Below are 16,054 nucleotides of genomic sequence, written 5' to 3'. Positions count from 1 at the left end.
TTCTTTAAGAATAAGAATAAGAAATTGTATATATAATTTCTTATTTGCCTCTATTACCCCGTGAGTCAAAAATAATGATAAAACTCCTTTTTGTTAAAAAAAAGTATAATGAGTCAATGAATCTTACTGGTCTGTCATTATCCAGCAGACATTTATTTTTATTTTTTAACGTGGGTCATTAATATGGTCGTCCATTTTGGTTTGTTACTGTGGTATAAAAATAATATCGGCTGAAAATATAATTTTCTTGAACATCCTAATGCCATGGTCAATTTAAGTGTTAAGCCCCTGAAGATTTTATTCTTATTTATTCCTTTTCACCAGGGACGAATTCTCCATGCTTGCTATGCAAGCTCATTACTTGAGAAAGAAATACTATTTATTTGTTAATAAATGCATGCATTTATAAGCATTCCATTTTCTCGTCTAATCAAAGCTACCTTGGCATGGTCGGTTTTCGGAGTTTCGAGGTCCTCGCTGCAGCACTGTGATTTCATTCGCACGCATATCCATTTCCGCCCCCTTCAAGTCGTCTTAAACACAGGCCATATGCAGTCAAAGTAGCTCTAGCCAGCGAGCTTCAGCCAGCATTTACAAGTGTGCGTGTTGCTTGGGAAAGATTGTGTTTTCACAAGCTCTCCGGTCAATTTTCAAATCTAAGTTTCATCTTATATTTGACTCTAAAATATTGATGGATCCATAATACCCATCATAATACCTCAACATATAGAGAGAAATGGAAAGAACATCTATTTAGGATGGAAAGATATCGGCTACCAAAATAAGTGGATAGATATAGACCGGAGAGAGAGAGAGAGATAGGCTGGTGAAGCCCGAACAGGCAAATGCTTAATCCTTGAAGCGAAGAAGAATACCTTAACCATAGCAAATTGAAGCCTCATATTTCTGCACGAACTGAATTTAAGATAATCAGATAACTAAATTCGATCAAAACAAGTTATCAACTTTAATCAGTTTGCAACGTTTGATATATAAAACTAACTAAAGTAAAACTGCAAAATTATTTTAAAAATGTTTCACATATTTAACGATTATTTGATTATGTATAATTTAAACAACTACTGTAGCTACGAATTTTGTACTAGTTTCAAAAATAACTATTGTCTATTAAGAATTTATACCGTGGTCAGCGACGTTGCTCAGGGAAGCAGTTTCTTCATCTTGCTTAATCCCGTGAAGTATTTCCGTGTGGGTGCTTTGATTTATAGATGCAATAATGAAGAGTCGCGCTCTGAATGGTCACACCTTGGTAACATTAGTATCGAGTGACTTGAATGTAACATATTTCAGCAAAAATGCGCGCGGGGGGAGGGAGGAAATGTGGATGAAATTGATGGTATTAATCAGCGACAGCACGTTCTGCGCCATCTACTAACACAACTTGTAACGAAGGCGTAATGTGTTTCTTTGAAAACAGATGTGGGCGTCTTCTCTCTGCTAAAAAATTTCGGCCAGAATCCAAGAGAATTGCTTATGAGAGTCTCTCGCCGGTAAGTGAAGGGATAGCAACGAAGTGAACATAATATAAAAGATTGTGCAGAAGATCAATACTGTCATTCTCCTTATCATTCTAAACGTGGAGGCATTCGTTTTATATACGAGGTTAAATTGAGAGAAGAATACTGAGAACCATATAATTACAGCCGGCTATACACTGTCTTCCTAATTTCAACAGGAAGGTTATACTAATTCAGTGAAGTTACTTCGCATATCTACGTGAACAAGTATCTATGTGGAATATCTACATGAACATGGAATATTCCTAAATGATGCTTATGTGGCACTCGGTGATCACATTTCCGTTCGAAAATCCTCATAATTCTTTAGCGAATAAGTAATTAAAATATTTTTATTTTTACCTCAGTCAAGAAATAATTCATCTTTGTTAATAATTCGGTGGACAGAGTTTCTTTGTCTCTATTGTCTAATTAAAATTTGCATTTTATTATAAATCACACTATCGAAGGGAAGGCCTACAGTACCTTAATGACCTAAGGGTTAGATATCAGATTTCCTGCTGTAAAGTACTTTTTCATGCTACTTTAGATTTCCAATAACTAGATTGGAGCACAAAGAAATTCAGCTCTCACCTGAAGTTATCTACAAACTTCGATATCACATTAAAAAGAAGTTCCCCACGTACCACCAAGCTTGCTGGAGATGCATTCCGCAAATCATGCTCCAACCATAGACTTGCAATTACAGTTTGACTTTGATCTAACCAATTTAATAGCACAACACCGATGAAATTACTGGTTATTTTTGTAGAAAACTATCCTATCCACGTCAAAAGAGAGTTTGGGCGAGTTTAGACAGTTTAGATGTGTTTGTTTTTTTCCAGCAAATTCAGAAGCAAATTTCTCTTTCGATAATGTTAAATTATGTACCTTAATGTCACTTGTATACAGGAATTACAATCGTAGCAAAGGCTGCTACTGTTCACATATTCTCCGAGTACACTTGTTGTTGTTGCCAAAACAATTTTTTGGGTCATTCTGTATAAGGGCAGCGTATTCTACTTGAGGTTTACCTGTTTTGAAGAATGAATACCCGACATATGAGGCACTAATTCTTAAATTTCCTGCAGGCTTCTTTACTAAGTGGAATTATTCCCATTAATTCTGATTCTAGATTGCCTAAGTTGAGTCTTGGTTTATAAAAATCAAGTCTCAGTTGTTTACAGTTGTTCATTACAGAATAAATTGTTTCAAAAATAAACTAGAAAATAAAAATCTAAATCCTTTGATCGATTTGATGTCTCTTAAAGAATATGTCCCTCGGATTTCACGTAAACAAGTAGTTCATTGTGAACTACAGTTTCCATAGCAACAGAAAATTATCTGTTTACAGATGACAGAAGCTTCGCTCATTTCTATCTTTTTATCGGATTCTGATCCAATTATCGTGATCACCGATTCTGAAAGAGATTCCCGTTAATCTATTTCCAGGTGTCGTTCATTGGCTCATTGTTTATTCTGTTATGTGAATATTTTTAACCGGTGAATCTTTTTTGAGCTAACACGACTTATTTCACTAATCCGACATCTTCAGTTCACGTGTTACTAAAATTGACTAGATAAATGCACCCGACTAACAAAGTGCTTTTGCCGTGTTCAGAACAAACTTTGACTAGAAGGCAAAATCCAATAAAAATATTTATTATTATTGTCAAGGCTTAAATAGAGTAATGAAAAACATCCAATAAAAGATGGAAGATGATTGAATTAAAATATAACCACTACGTATAAGTTCTGGTGGGAGGGGGGCGAAAAAACCAAAATAGGATTTTACTGCCTGTCTTCATCTTAAATTATTACAGCACCACACAGAGCACACGCGTGTAACTATGATAAGGGACAGAAGAAAACATAGTTATTTCGATCCTGTTACATTCCATTCTGCAAACATTCATCTGCTATTAATTGAAAAGAAACCCTCCTGCGATAGATCTGGCTTATATTAACTCATAGATCGTTTATCATGTGTTTAGTTAACCTCTGCACCAGAGAGCTGAACGCTTACTCCATCTAGTTCTTCAAGCATTCCCATGTTGCAGAAGAAGTAAACATCTTCCATTTACTGCCTGCCGTAACTCTCATCCAGTGTCACTGTCTCTGTATTTTATCGAAGCGTCTGAAAAAACGCAAGACACTGACGAAGATTAACGTTCTCCCGAAGCGTGCGACGACGGAAAGGTGAGGGAAATGAAAAATCACCCAACTGAAAATGTCGCTGGTTGAGTCAAAATAAAATACCGTTAGTAGTTGCAGCGTTGTCACAGTGCGGTTCACAACAGGCAGCCTCTTCTCCAAGTGTCCTTAACAAGCAGGGAAAAAAATGCTTGCTTCTACATTCTGCTCGTGCAAAAATCTGGTGTAAGGAGCTAAAATGATGTAATGGCAATCATAGATAATGTGACTTTCCATCACTTAGATTACATGTTTATCGTATATAACATTATCGTAGAAATTTTATAGAACTTTCTCTGAGAGATGCAAAGAGAAAGAAACAAGTTAACTCTTATTAGAGAAGTATCTTATCGGTGTAATCCGTAGTATAATTATTGATTCTAAAAGGTTTTAAATATATTTTAACATTTCTTTGAATATTTTAATAATATACAGTATCGTTCCGTAATTCTTCATATTTGAAATGCCATCTTACCCCCAATCCCAGTTTCCACTAGGAGTGAGTGAGGGTAAGAATTTCTTTTTTTAGGGTCAAACTCGCCAAACTTTGGGTAGCACCTCGTCAAGTTTGGAAACTTCAGTGATTATGGTATTCAAACATAGCAGACGGTGTTTGTAATGGATCAGAATACAGGAATGGCATGTAGAGAGAGAAGAGCTACTAACGAAACTACGTTTCGAACTATTTTTGACCTTTATAGTTCGAACTATTTTTGACCTTTATAGGTCGAAATGGCTAAAAGGAAAGATAGTGTTAGTTAAAGTACTAATTATTTATTCATCACATACTCTAAATGTATTAATTATAACTCTGCCAATATCTCGTTAAAATATAAAGCATCTACAAGCCTCAGACAGAAGTTCCTGATACTGGAAAGCGTCTGTCTAGAGAACCAGGAGAAGTAAGATCTAAAATATTTATCCATTTTTATTAATTAATTTTGATAATTTAATATTTTAATATAACTTTGTAATATTATATTATATTAATATAATACAAAGTTATATTAAAATGTATTAGCATTAGATAAAAATCAATCGCCTGAAAAAGTAAAAGTACTTATGCGTATTATCTTAATATATTCATTAATACATAAGCATATTGCTTTGCGTAGAGAAATATTACGTTTACGTATAAACTACAAAAAAGTTCGCGTTAGTGCTAATTTGTATTAATATATTGAATTAGAGTGTCAATTTTCACATGAAAGAAATCTTTTAGAAAAATTACCTCCTATGTAATATCGTATGGACACGCATTTGATATTAGGAATGTAACTTAATTAAATCACAATTCTCTGAACTAATAATAACTGGTTCCTTGGAACTCGTATTTCTTTCATAAATCTTTACCATTCTAAGCACCCGATAAAGTAACGTTACTAAAAATAAGAAAGATTTATCTATATTTATGCAAACTATGTATTTTTTTTTCGCGTTAGCCAACCTACAGTATATGTGCGATGTTTTACTGTTTTCAGAAGTGCTAGTTCCCGACCATTTTGGTGAGACTCGAACATCCTTCCTGATAAATACATTCAGACAAACGGCATATTTTATAGGTTGGCATTTGGTATTCGAAAAGTATTTGCTACTTTCCCCGTTATCCTGTTATCTCTAGCTTGCAGTTTTGCGAAATATCCTTTTGAGGTCATTGTATACTTTGGCTAACTCAAAAGGTTGTCATGGAAATGCTGACGTCTTCTCACCCAATAAGGCACATTGTGAAACACCGTGTAAAACACCTCCATTTGAAAAGTCCTTACAAAGGTGTTGAAGTACTTTTATGAGGGCCATCCCGACTAAAACATGAAAAGGCGATCTAAAAATTTTAGTTAGGATTAGATAGATAGCCCTTATAAAGGCACTTCTATTCTACCTATTTTTCATTACAGATGAATGTCGAACCAAATAAGATCACGAGACATTTGGCATGTTATATCAAGGAAAAATTGTCTCTCTAAATTAATTCGCTCCGATGCTAGATGATTCTTAAACATCAATCCATAGCCAGTGAAGTTGTGTAGCATACATTCTCTTTGTTCTGAATCAGCAGTATGCTCTTCTTGATATATCAGACATGCTAAGCATGTCTCTACTATTGCGAAATATTTGGAAAGTCTGCAGAAAACTCCTGAATTTTAACTCTATTTCAAACAGGATATGCCACACCGATAATCCCAACCTGTAGCAATTGAAACTGGAAGAACTCCTACTAGTGCATATGCTCAGTTATTGTTAAACACTTTTTTAAATCAGAATGTTGGAATTTGAGTTTCCATAGCTCACTCAATTAAAACGATTTCTTTGTGTTACAAAGAACTGGTTCGAATTCCGTCTAATATGCGAAAGACCGTTATAGGCGTGAAAATGAGTTAGCTACTTTCATAAGAGTATTAACAGGGTTTTTCCTGCCAGAATCTTGAGTTTTGCATCTTTCAAAACAGGTAGACCATCTACGTGAACAAGAATATCTGCAGACATAACACACCACACACCCTTAGCGGCGTGTTCCGTCTTTTTAAAGACGGAACACGCCGAAGAAGTTAAAGTTTATTTTTTTTTTACTTGTTTTAAATTTTCACTTGGTTCCAGATTACACTTTTCTTCTTCGATATAAAAGATAAAGACAAATTCTTATCCACTACACCGTATAATTTTTTTCCCCAAAGTCTCATTAAAATGTTTGTTGAAATAGACACAATTGGTTTCAATGTATTAATTATTACAGAGTGTTTGCGTTGATACTCAACGCAATTTTTCAATGTATCTTTTCCGTCTCCTTACCACTCAGTAACTCTTTGCATATGACAGAGTGATTTAAATAATGGTTCTAGAAATGTAGTCGATTTTCTTTATGGATTTCTCGCTGAGATTTTCCTTTCTGAGGTCATTCATCGAAGAATATTACAAAGTAAATTTAAAAATATTTAATGGTGATAGAAGTATTCTTACTGCTTCCAAAATTACTTTATTTCCAGTTGTACATTACATTTTAAAACATTTATTGCTAATTCGGTTCCATTATAAAATAAATTATGAAACTGATTTTGTTCGTTTTTTTTTCTTCACACGAAGTATGAACAAATTTCGGGATTGCGTTTGTGTTGGCACAGCATAGTTAGCATCTGTTCTCTGTGAGTCATTGCTGAAGTGTGTATCCAGAACTCAGGCAGACGTAGAATAACGGAAGGGTTGTGCTGTTTGAGACAAGAAATCGCTACAAAGATGAAGAAGAATGAGCAAGATATTGTCGGAGTGGAGAAAGCAGTCTCCGATGGGGCATATATATATATATATATACAAAGAAACAAGCTGCACTACAAACTACATGGTATGCTAAAGTTAATGACCAACCGTTACAACTATTGGTCTGACCTCTGGTGGAAAAAAACTTACTATATATCAAAGTCTATTATTATTATCTATTAGATTGCAAAATTAAATTAAGCTGGAGCACAACATGTTTACAAAAAAAAAAAGGAAAAATAATAAATAAAAATAAATGACTTCTATAAGTATACATATAAATTACAACCAACTGGTATGGATAGTGGCCAATAAAAGCTGAAAAATTGCTTGGAGTCCTATAGTTAGGGCTTGCTGGAAACTAAGTGAGCTGAATGTGTGCTATACAAATTCTTGGGATTTTTATGCCACCATTATTGTTACGTTAGGGTGGTTAATCAAAATTTCACAGACTTCTTTAAATTTCGGTTCATACCTGGTTTTTGTATGATGCAAAGAACAAGTACTTTTCCAATCAATCTTCTGTAGGGTGCTTCACCAAAATTGTTGCATTTAACGTGTCGTTTGTGTTCTTCTTTACGGATAGGGATGGTACGTCCAGTTTCCCCAATATAAGGTAAGTTACTGGTGCAATAGATGCAATAAACTCCAGGATGTGCCATTGGGGAGAAAGGATCCTTAGAGGAGTTTAATATGTTTTTTTAATTTTGAAGGTGGTTTGAAAGTGGCATTAAGATTATAATGGTGTAGGATTCTATTATTTTTTCCTGATAACCCTTTAATGTATGGGATAGCTATGATTTAACTGTAATCTATACTATTTTTTTTATGAAGAACTTTATTAATAGTATGTTTGCTATAGCCATTATTTATAAATGTATTGCTAATAATTTTTAATTCTTGTTTAAGAGCTCGTTGATTAGAGCAAATTTTATAGCTCTGTTTTTGAGGGTGTTAATGACCCCACATTTTTGCGACGGGTGGCGATATGAGTTAGCATGTATATATTGACCAGTGTGTGTAGGTTTGCGGTAAACCATGAAGGAGAGACAGCTTGAGGGAAGACGTGTGACCAGTGTATCCAGGAAAGAGAGCAATTTCTGATTTTCAATTTCAATAGTAAATCGTATGCGCTCATGTTGTTTGTTCAGGTGGCTAAGTAATGGGTTTGGTGGCTGTGTGGCCAGATAACGAAAACCTCGTCAACGTATCTAAGCCACACAGTAGGTTTTAGAGTAAAGAAATCAAGAGCACGTTGCTCAAAAGCTTCCATATAAAAGTTAGCAATTGGGGTGGAGGGAGGGGATAGAGGTGAGCCCATGGCCGCATCTTAATTTTGTGGGTAAAATTTGTTTTGCTGCACGAAGTAACCGGAACGTAGTACTTGGACAAAGAGAGCCGTAATGTGGGCCGGAAATTTGTTCTGTAGGAAAAGAATTGTGTCACTGATTGGGACATTTGTGAAAAGGTCAGAAACGACTAACAATTCATCTTGGCCGAATATTATGTTTTTAATTTTGTTTATAAAGTTGCGTGTTCTTTATATAGGAGGAGGAATGACCTACCAACTCCTTGAGTGCTGACGCTAATTTCTTGCCTAAGTAGATAATTCGGGCTGTCTATTCCGTCAACTATCGGCCGAAGCGGAACGTTTTGTTTGTGTACTTTAGGAACGCCATATATTCTGGAAGAACTGGCATAATTGAGTATAAGTTTTTTAACAGTGTTTGACGGCCAAGAAGTGACAGACTTTAGTTTTTTTTTCTTTATCCTGTTCGTCGGATTATAGTTCACAAACTGATAGGTTGTTATCGGAGACTAGTTGATTCATCTGATGGATGTAAGTTGATCTGTCAAGGACGATCGTGGCATTTTGTTATAATTATATCTTGATTAGCTTTTAATGACTTGATTGCTGCTAGTTCTATTTTTGTAAGATTGCTACTTATGGTTTTCTTCTTATTCATAACATTGCTGGTTTCTAAACGAATTTTGTCAGCTATATTAACAGGAAAAGGCTTAACGCCTCTTTCTATGTGGTATATAACATCCAGTTTATTAACAGTTCTAGGTGGTGATGCAAGTTGACCGTTATTTAAGGTGTGGCTAGATAGGTTGATCACATGACTATTGTTTGCATGTGGTTGGTCGCTCCTCGACCTTGTCTGTTGGAGTTGTTTGCCGGGAAAGAAGATATCCTGATTGGTTAGATTCGTATGATTGGCATTCTCATTTCGCCGTTGTTGTCAAGTATGAAATTTGGCCTTAAGTTTTTCTTTATTACTTTCCGAATACGCTTATCCGAATTATCAGCGATTCTTTCAAGCACATTCAAAATATTTCGAATCATATAACTAGAGAGTTCGGATTGTAAATTTTAAAACTTGATTTGAGTCACTGCTAGGTTTTTGAGGGCTGTTTGAATTCGAATAAGTAAATGCTTACTGGATTCTGCTGAAAATCAATTTCTGCTCACAAGTCAATAAAGTAGAAATGGATCTTCTTACCCAAAAATATTAAAAATGTTCGGCGTTATGGTAGTTGCGTGCTGTGCTACTGTAAGAAACTATACTTTTTTGCTTTTCGGATTCCAGAAGTACGTAAGACGCTTGTGATTGTCCAGTGCAATAGGAATAAATAACTGCATTTCTGTAAAAGCGACCTTAAGATGGTTTATTATCGCGAAGGCAAACACAGGCGCTAAGGAGGCATTACTGTGAAATTAAGCTTCTTCGTTCACTCTGTACACGAATATTAATGGCGCTAATAAGGAGTGGCCGCAGGGTTAACGAAGCTGGACGAACGTAATGAAATGTTTCCTGTGCGGTTAAACAGTGCATTTCATTACCATAACAGTACGAATTAGTGCCCTCCATACACGGTGAACATCTATAATTACTACAAAAAAAAAAAAAAAAGTTTAAACTTTAGTTAACTGGCATTAGAAGGCGAAGACTAACTTATTTGGGCAGCAGCTACCATCAAACTTATTTTTGATGGTGCTGTAAATTCAGCTCGATTCGGTTTAAATTTCTGGAAAACAAAAATTGTATGGAAGTAGAATGAAACTAATTTACTAAATCAGTATTTACACGACGAAGTTTATCATTTCAAACCAGCATTATCATAGGCTCTTGAAGGAGTCAGCCAACACGGAGAATGGGATGAGACCGAGGACAAGAAAGCGTCGTGTACGGAGTACGAATTAGTGCCCTCCATACACGGTGAACATCTATAATTACTACAAAAAAAAAAAAGTTTTATGTGACTGGGAACAGAAAAGAGAATGTCGTCCAACCACTCCAAATAGATTGCAGATGTTATTAAGAAAAAGCCAAAGTAACATGTTTATAGAAAAATGTCTTCGAGAACAAAGGAGTTCAGTTTGTTGGCAACAGTGAAACCTGACTGTCAGATTAACTGGAATCGAGTTCAAATGGCACAGTACTTTTAGGACGGAAAGAAGAGATAGCAAAGGAGGGGTATTATTAATACCCATACAAATTAATAATACCCAAATAAAGGGGTATTACTAATCTGAGTCCAGTTAGTGTAGAAACGCGTGAAAGAAATATTCGTAATCGTTCCGAGTAGCAGTGAAGCTGGTTTGAAGGGGAGGGAAATTCGTTCCAGCATTACCCTGGTGGGCAATAAGAGAGTTAATTATTAGGAATGATTTACATTATCTGAACTTTGATCGGATGGAAGAGAAACGCATGATAAGAATGAGGGAGAATACCATGTTCGGCGGCATGGTACCAGATACTGAACGGGAAAGATATGAGCAAGGCACCGAAAGATTTCAAAAGTGCTAAAATGGGAGGGTAATGGAATTTGTGCAAGACATCCATTAGGAGAATGATGTGCAAGGAATATCGTGGTGAGAGAATGCAGCATACTGTTGACGAGAATAAGTGGGTGGCTGAAAGACCTAAACCAGAAATTGGTAGATAGAGGTGTAACATCTATCAAATCTAAGCTGAAGAGTGGCGTTTTCCAGAATCAGTTCTGATCAATCTATGTATTATTGTTATTGGGAAGGAACTGAGAGCAAATGTTCAATTGATTACTGGTGATGCAAAGATAGGCACGGCAATCAAGGGATGATACCGAATTTATAGGGTATTTGAATAGGTTGGAAGTGTGGGAAAATGATAATGACTATCATTTCAAATTTCATTTCATATAATTTCCTCTTACAATTCAGGAAATAATTGCAATGCAGAAAAGAAATCGAGATGTAAGAATGGGGACGTCATTATGCCTCTTTACAATGCCTTAGTATATAACGGAAAATGGACTTTTGTGTAAAGTTTGGTCTTCTGAAGGAATAAAGCTGCGAAACGGATATAAAGAATATTACAAACATGATACTGGATTTACTGAATTCAGATTACAAGCACACATCGAGACTATGCGAAATGCAGACACCGGTAGTCAGAAGAAAGAGTGCGATATGATGGATGTCAACTGATGAAATGTTTATTAATATGGAATGGGGAGACAACATGCGAGCATCCGTGGAAGTTAAGCTTGTGTGGCTCAAGCAAGGGGTGTGTGAATTAGATTTTATCTCACAGAGCAATGAGTGGGGAATGCATCTGGCGTGAATGGGTTTACGAGGAGATATGACAGCTGGTTTGGGTGATGCTGGTTTGTCTCCCTTGAGACAAACATCACTCCCCTGACTCTTTGCAAGTGTTTGATATTAATATTATCTGATAATCAATAATACTGAATTTTTTTTCCTTTTAGCTCTCATTCCTATTATAATTGTTATTTCACCATAGTTTGAAAATAAAAGAAATTAATTCATAAAAAAGTGGTCGTTATTATGTTTAATAATATGGCATACCACAGCTTTATATTAAGCTTCAGAGAACTAAGCAGTCTTAATTCGAACGTGGCACAAAGAATTGCAGAGTATTTTTGGTAAAATAATAATGCAAAAACAGGTATATAATCGCTCCGTTACTTTTAAATTGTGCTTATGGCTTAGTACTCTGCAATCAATTGGAATTCTATTCTCATTAAATGCAAGTTCGCATTGTTTCTGCCCTTTTATTCACTGGTGTCCAGAAGCTAAGGAGGAACTACATTTTTATCCGTATATAAAAAATGTCATGACTACAGCCAAATATGGACATCAATTTATTGCTAGAATACGAATAAATTATATTACGCAAAAATTAAATTGTAACACATTTAATTTGCAAAGGTTACAAATTTCCTAAGAATGTAGTTAAGGAATGAAGGTACGGTGTTTACAGAAAACTATGCGGAGAGGTATTTCACTATGGAATACGTCCACACTGAACTGCAATGCAGCTCTCACAACATCGTACCGAGCTTAGTACCAAGATTCAGAGCAAGTATAACTCTCTGTTTGTTTGTTTTCTGGAAGTGGGGGGAGGAGGATTTTAAGCAGCAGTGCGTCTCATTATTGCGTCTCAAACGTGTTCTATGGAGTTGAGATCTGGAGAGCGTGCTAGCCATGATTCGATTAATATCCTCGGTCTCCAGAAGTATCTCAACTGCTCGTGTACCACGTGGCATAGAACTGTCATCCAGAAAAATGAATTCTTCGCCTACAGCACCACGGAACAATCGAACATGAAGTTTAAGAACCTCGTTGCATATCGTTCACCAGTCATAGTCCCTTTTTCTAGCACTTGTAGTTAGGTGCGTCTATTAAGCATAATGCTTCCCCACACCATAACCTCAGCACCGCCATATCTATCCCTTTCAAGAACATTCTCGCGATGGTAAGCAGTACCACTTTCACGTCAGACCAAATGATGTCTAGAATCAGAGGAAATACTAAAACGACTCTTATCTCTAAAGAGTACATTACTACAGGCCTTCGGGGGGTTAGGCCTATAGCAGTCCTCTTGCCACAGTGTGTCGATATATCTGCGTACCTTTGCTTGAATGATGCCGACTTGCAAACTGACCTGCGGAGGTGCGTCGATTACGTCTTGCTGTTATAACCAAAAACCTGTCTTCATGCTCCGTGGTAGAGCAAGGGCAACCTCTTAGCAAACGTCTGGAACACATTCCATTGGTTTGACACGCTGCCCGGAGCTCGATACAATGTGAGATTCCAAACTCTGTCAATATCAGTAATTCTGCGGACCTCAAGTTTACCAATAATTCTTCCATCTAGATGAAGTCTTGGAGACAGTGGCGAATTCTCCATGCTTGCTATGCAAGCTCATTAATTGAGAGAGAGAAGTAATATTTGTTTGTTAATAAATGCATGATTTATAAACATTCCATTTAGGCTTTTATTTTTGTAGACAGAAGACATTTTAAGCTTGCGCGGCAATAATTGAGCTTTGCGTTGTATATCGAAGGCCGACACTAGTCAAGCTGCCTTGACTTGCTCGGTTGTGGGAGCATCCAGGTCCTCGTTTCAGCACTGTTATTTCATGCGCGCGCACAGCCATTTCCGCTCCCTCTACGTCATCTCACCCTGTTGCTTAAACACGGGCCATACGCAGTCAAAGTAGATCCAGCCAGTGAGCTTCAGCCAGCCTTTACAAGTGTGCGTGTTGCTTGGGAAAATTAAGTTACAACCAACTTTTTATGACGATGTTATTGACCAGTTCATAAAGAAGAACCGTAGGGTAGAATTTGTATTCAAGTAGCTAAATTGAAAAAGATAGAATATCATTTGTAAAATAAATGTTGTGTTTGTATGATTAAATGTACATAAATCTATAAATACAGGTAACCCTCGTATAACGCGGTACTTATACAACGCTGTCTAAAATTGTAGTGACCCTTGTTGAATGCGGTACTTGTACAACACGGTCCGATAGAAACACGGTCTGCAAATTGTAGTAATCCTTTATCTTTTCATATGTTTTTCACCGCGCGACTTAAAAATCAAATTTTATGTTCGTTAAATTTGTGTCTGCCTGTATCCCGCATGTACATATTAAGTAGCGAATTTATATTAGGGGAAATAGTCTTTAGCACACCTGTACCTCAATTGTTTACCGTATAAAACGTTTATTGTTGAAAATTGTCCTCGTTTCTGCCAGGAAAGTCATTAAAAATCATAAGTGTGTTCATCTCAAGCTGAGCACTTTATTTTCTGGTGAGTTACATACAATATGTAATGCTTGTTTTTTTTTTTGTGTAAAAAATATTTTTATAGTAATGGCCACAAACTGCAATGAAAAGGAAAAACCAACATTATGAACAAAATTAATTTCTCTCGAAGAAAAATATTCAAAATCTTGGATCGGTTGAAAAATGGAGAAAAACCAGGAGTTTTTGCAGGGACTTTGAATTTAAATGAATCAACAATTCGAACAATCAAACAAAATGAACGTAAAATCCAAGAAAGTGTTTATGCTGCGTCAACGATAAGTGCAAAGCGCGTTGCTCATGTACGCGATATTCTAATGGGAAAATGGTGAAATCTCTAATGATTTCGATAGAAGATCGCACCTTAAAAGAAAATTCCTATGGATGTAAATCTTATTAAACAAAAAATTCTCAAAGTTTGTAAACATTTATAGTGCAGACCAGGTGTTCAATGCAGATGAATCCGATTATATTGGAAAAAAGTGCAAAAACGCATCTATATTTCAAAAAATAAAAGATCAGCTCCTGGATTCAAAGTTTCCAAAGATATAATTACTCTACTGTTTTGCAGTAATGCATCAGGTGAGTACATGAAAAAAAAAAAAAAAAACAGTGTTTATTAACCAATCCTCGTGCTATGAAAGATTAAAATACGCACTCTTTTATTTTGCCTAAGACATTTATTCATTATGTGCAATGAACTTTAAGCGCAATTTCTAATTTTTATTCTTTTATACTCTGTATTTGTTTCACAGTTTATATGTTTTCTTAATTTACGTGAATTACCTGAATTAAATAAAAATATTTTTTTTGTTGGATATGTTATTCTTATTCATATAATTAAAAAAAAAAACGATTTCTGAACGTAACCCTACTTTTTTATGTGATTTGAAACTCGCATAACGCGATTTATATAACGCGGTATTTCTGCGGAAACTAACATCCGCGTTCTACGAGGGTTACCTGTATATAGTTTTAAATGGTCAGTAAATCATTATTCCGCAAATCAGACTTCAATCACACCTCTCATTCCCTGTGATAACAAGAGTAAGCGTGAATTTCAAGACCAGCATTCGCCCCTGCTTGGAGATATCATCTAGATGGAAGTCATCCAAGTTTGCAAGTTTATATCTTGTAAAAAATACAAGAAGCACGAAAAGAGCTTCCTTCAAACACGATTCGGTTGACGCAGCCATTTTATCCTGTTCAGTGCTACTGCATAGCACTCAACTCGTTTTTTTCGAAATTCGAAAATTTGAATGTGTACCCACTTTCTACTCGAAATCGTCAGTTATGCAAATCCTCAAGCTGATTCATCTGAATCTGAGGTGGTATTCTTCAAAAATAGTGTTCGTCCTAGGTTTTGGACACCAAATAACGGAACTTAATGTTGGTTAAGATTTTTTCACTTGTTTCACTATTCAAAACTAGATTTATTCTCATTTAGGAAAAATATCGGTTTCTATGCCTCGCGTGAGTCAGAAACTTGATTATTAACTTAGTGTTAAGAGTTTCTGTATAACCAAGCGAGACCTAGAAATGTTCAGAATTAATTTTGAACATTGAATCTTATGAAGACGCTATAAAAAAGTTTGATAAAAACAAGAATGAACACCTTAAGCACGTTTTTAATGAGCCATCCCATGATGAACTCATTAACAATGTGCTTAAATTTTACACTGATTGGTGTTTGGGTTAAGCTTGTGTCTTAAAATACACGCGCTTAGTGGGATCGCCATTTTTCTAGTAAAATGCAAGGAATTCCTTTAACGAACAATTATTAAGAATTAATGAAAAATTATTCCAATGGAAAATTTAAGGTCTTTCGCAATAAATCATGGTAGAAAGTAAATGTAGAAATCCTAATTCATTTTAGCAAAATTGCATACCTTTCTGTTTCTTGAACACCTGAGTTTTAAAGACATATTACATTAGCGGAAGTGTTTTTCCTGTTCCTTATTCGCAATCTATTTTGACATCATTTAAAATACTACTGC

Source organism: Typopeltis vanoorti, chromosome 4, assembly GCF_054136105.1.
Source record: "Typopeltis vanoorti isolate ZY-2024b chromosome 4, IOZ_Tvanoo_1.0, whole genome shotgun sequence".
Classification (NCBI taxonomy): domain Eukaryota; kingdom Metazoa; phylum Arthropoda; class Arachnida; order Uropygi; family Thelyphonidae; genus Typopeltis; species Typopeltis vanoorti.
This window is presented reverse-complemented; position numbering follows the sequence as displayed.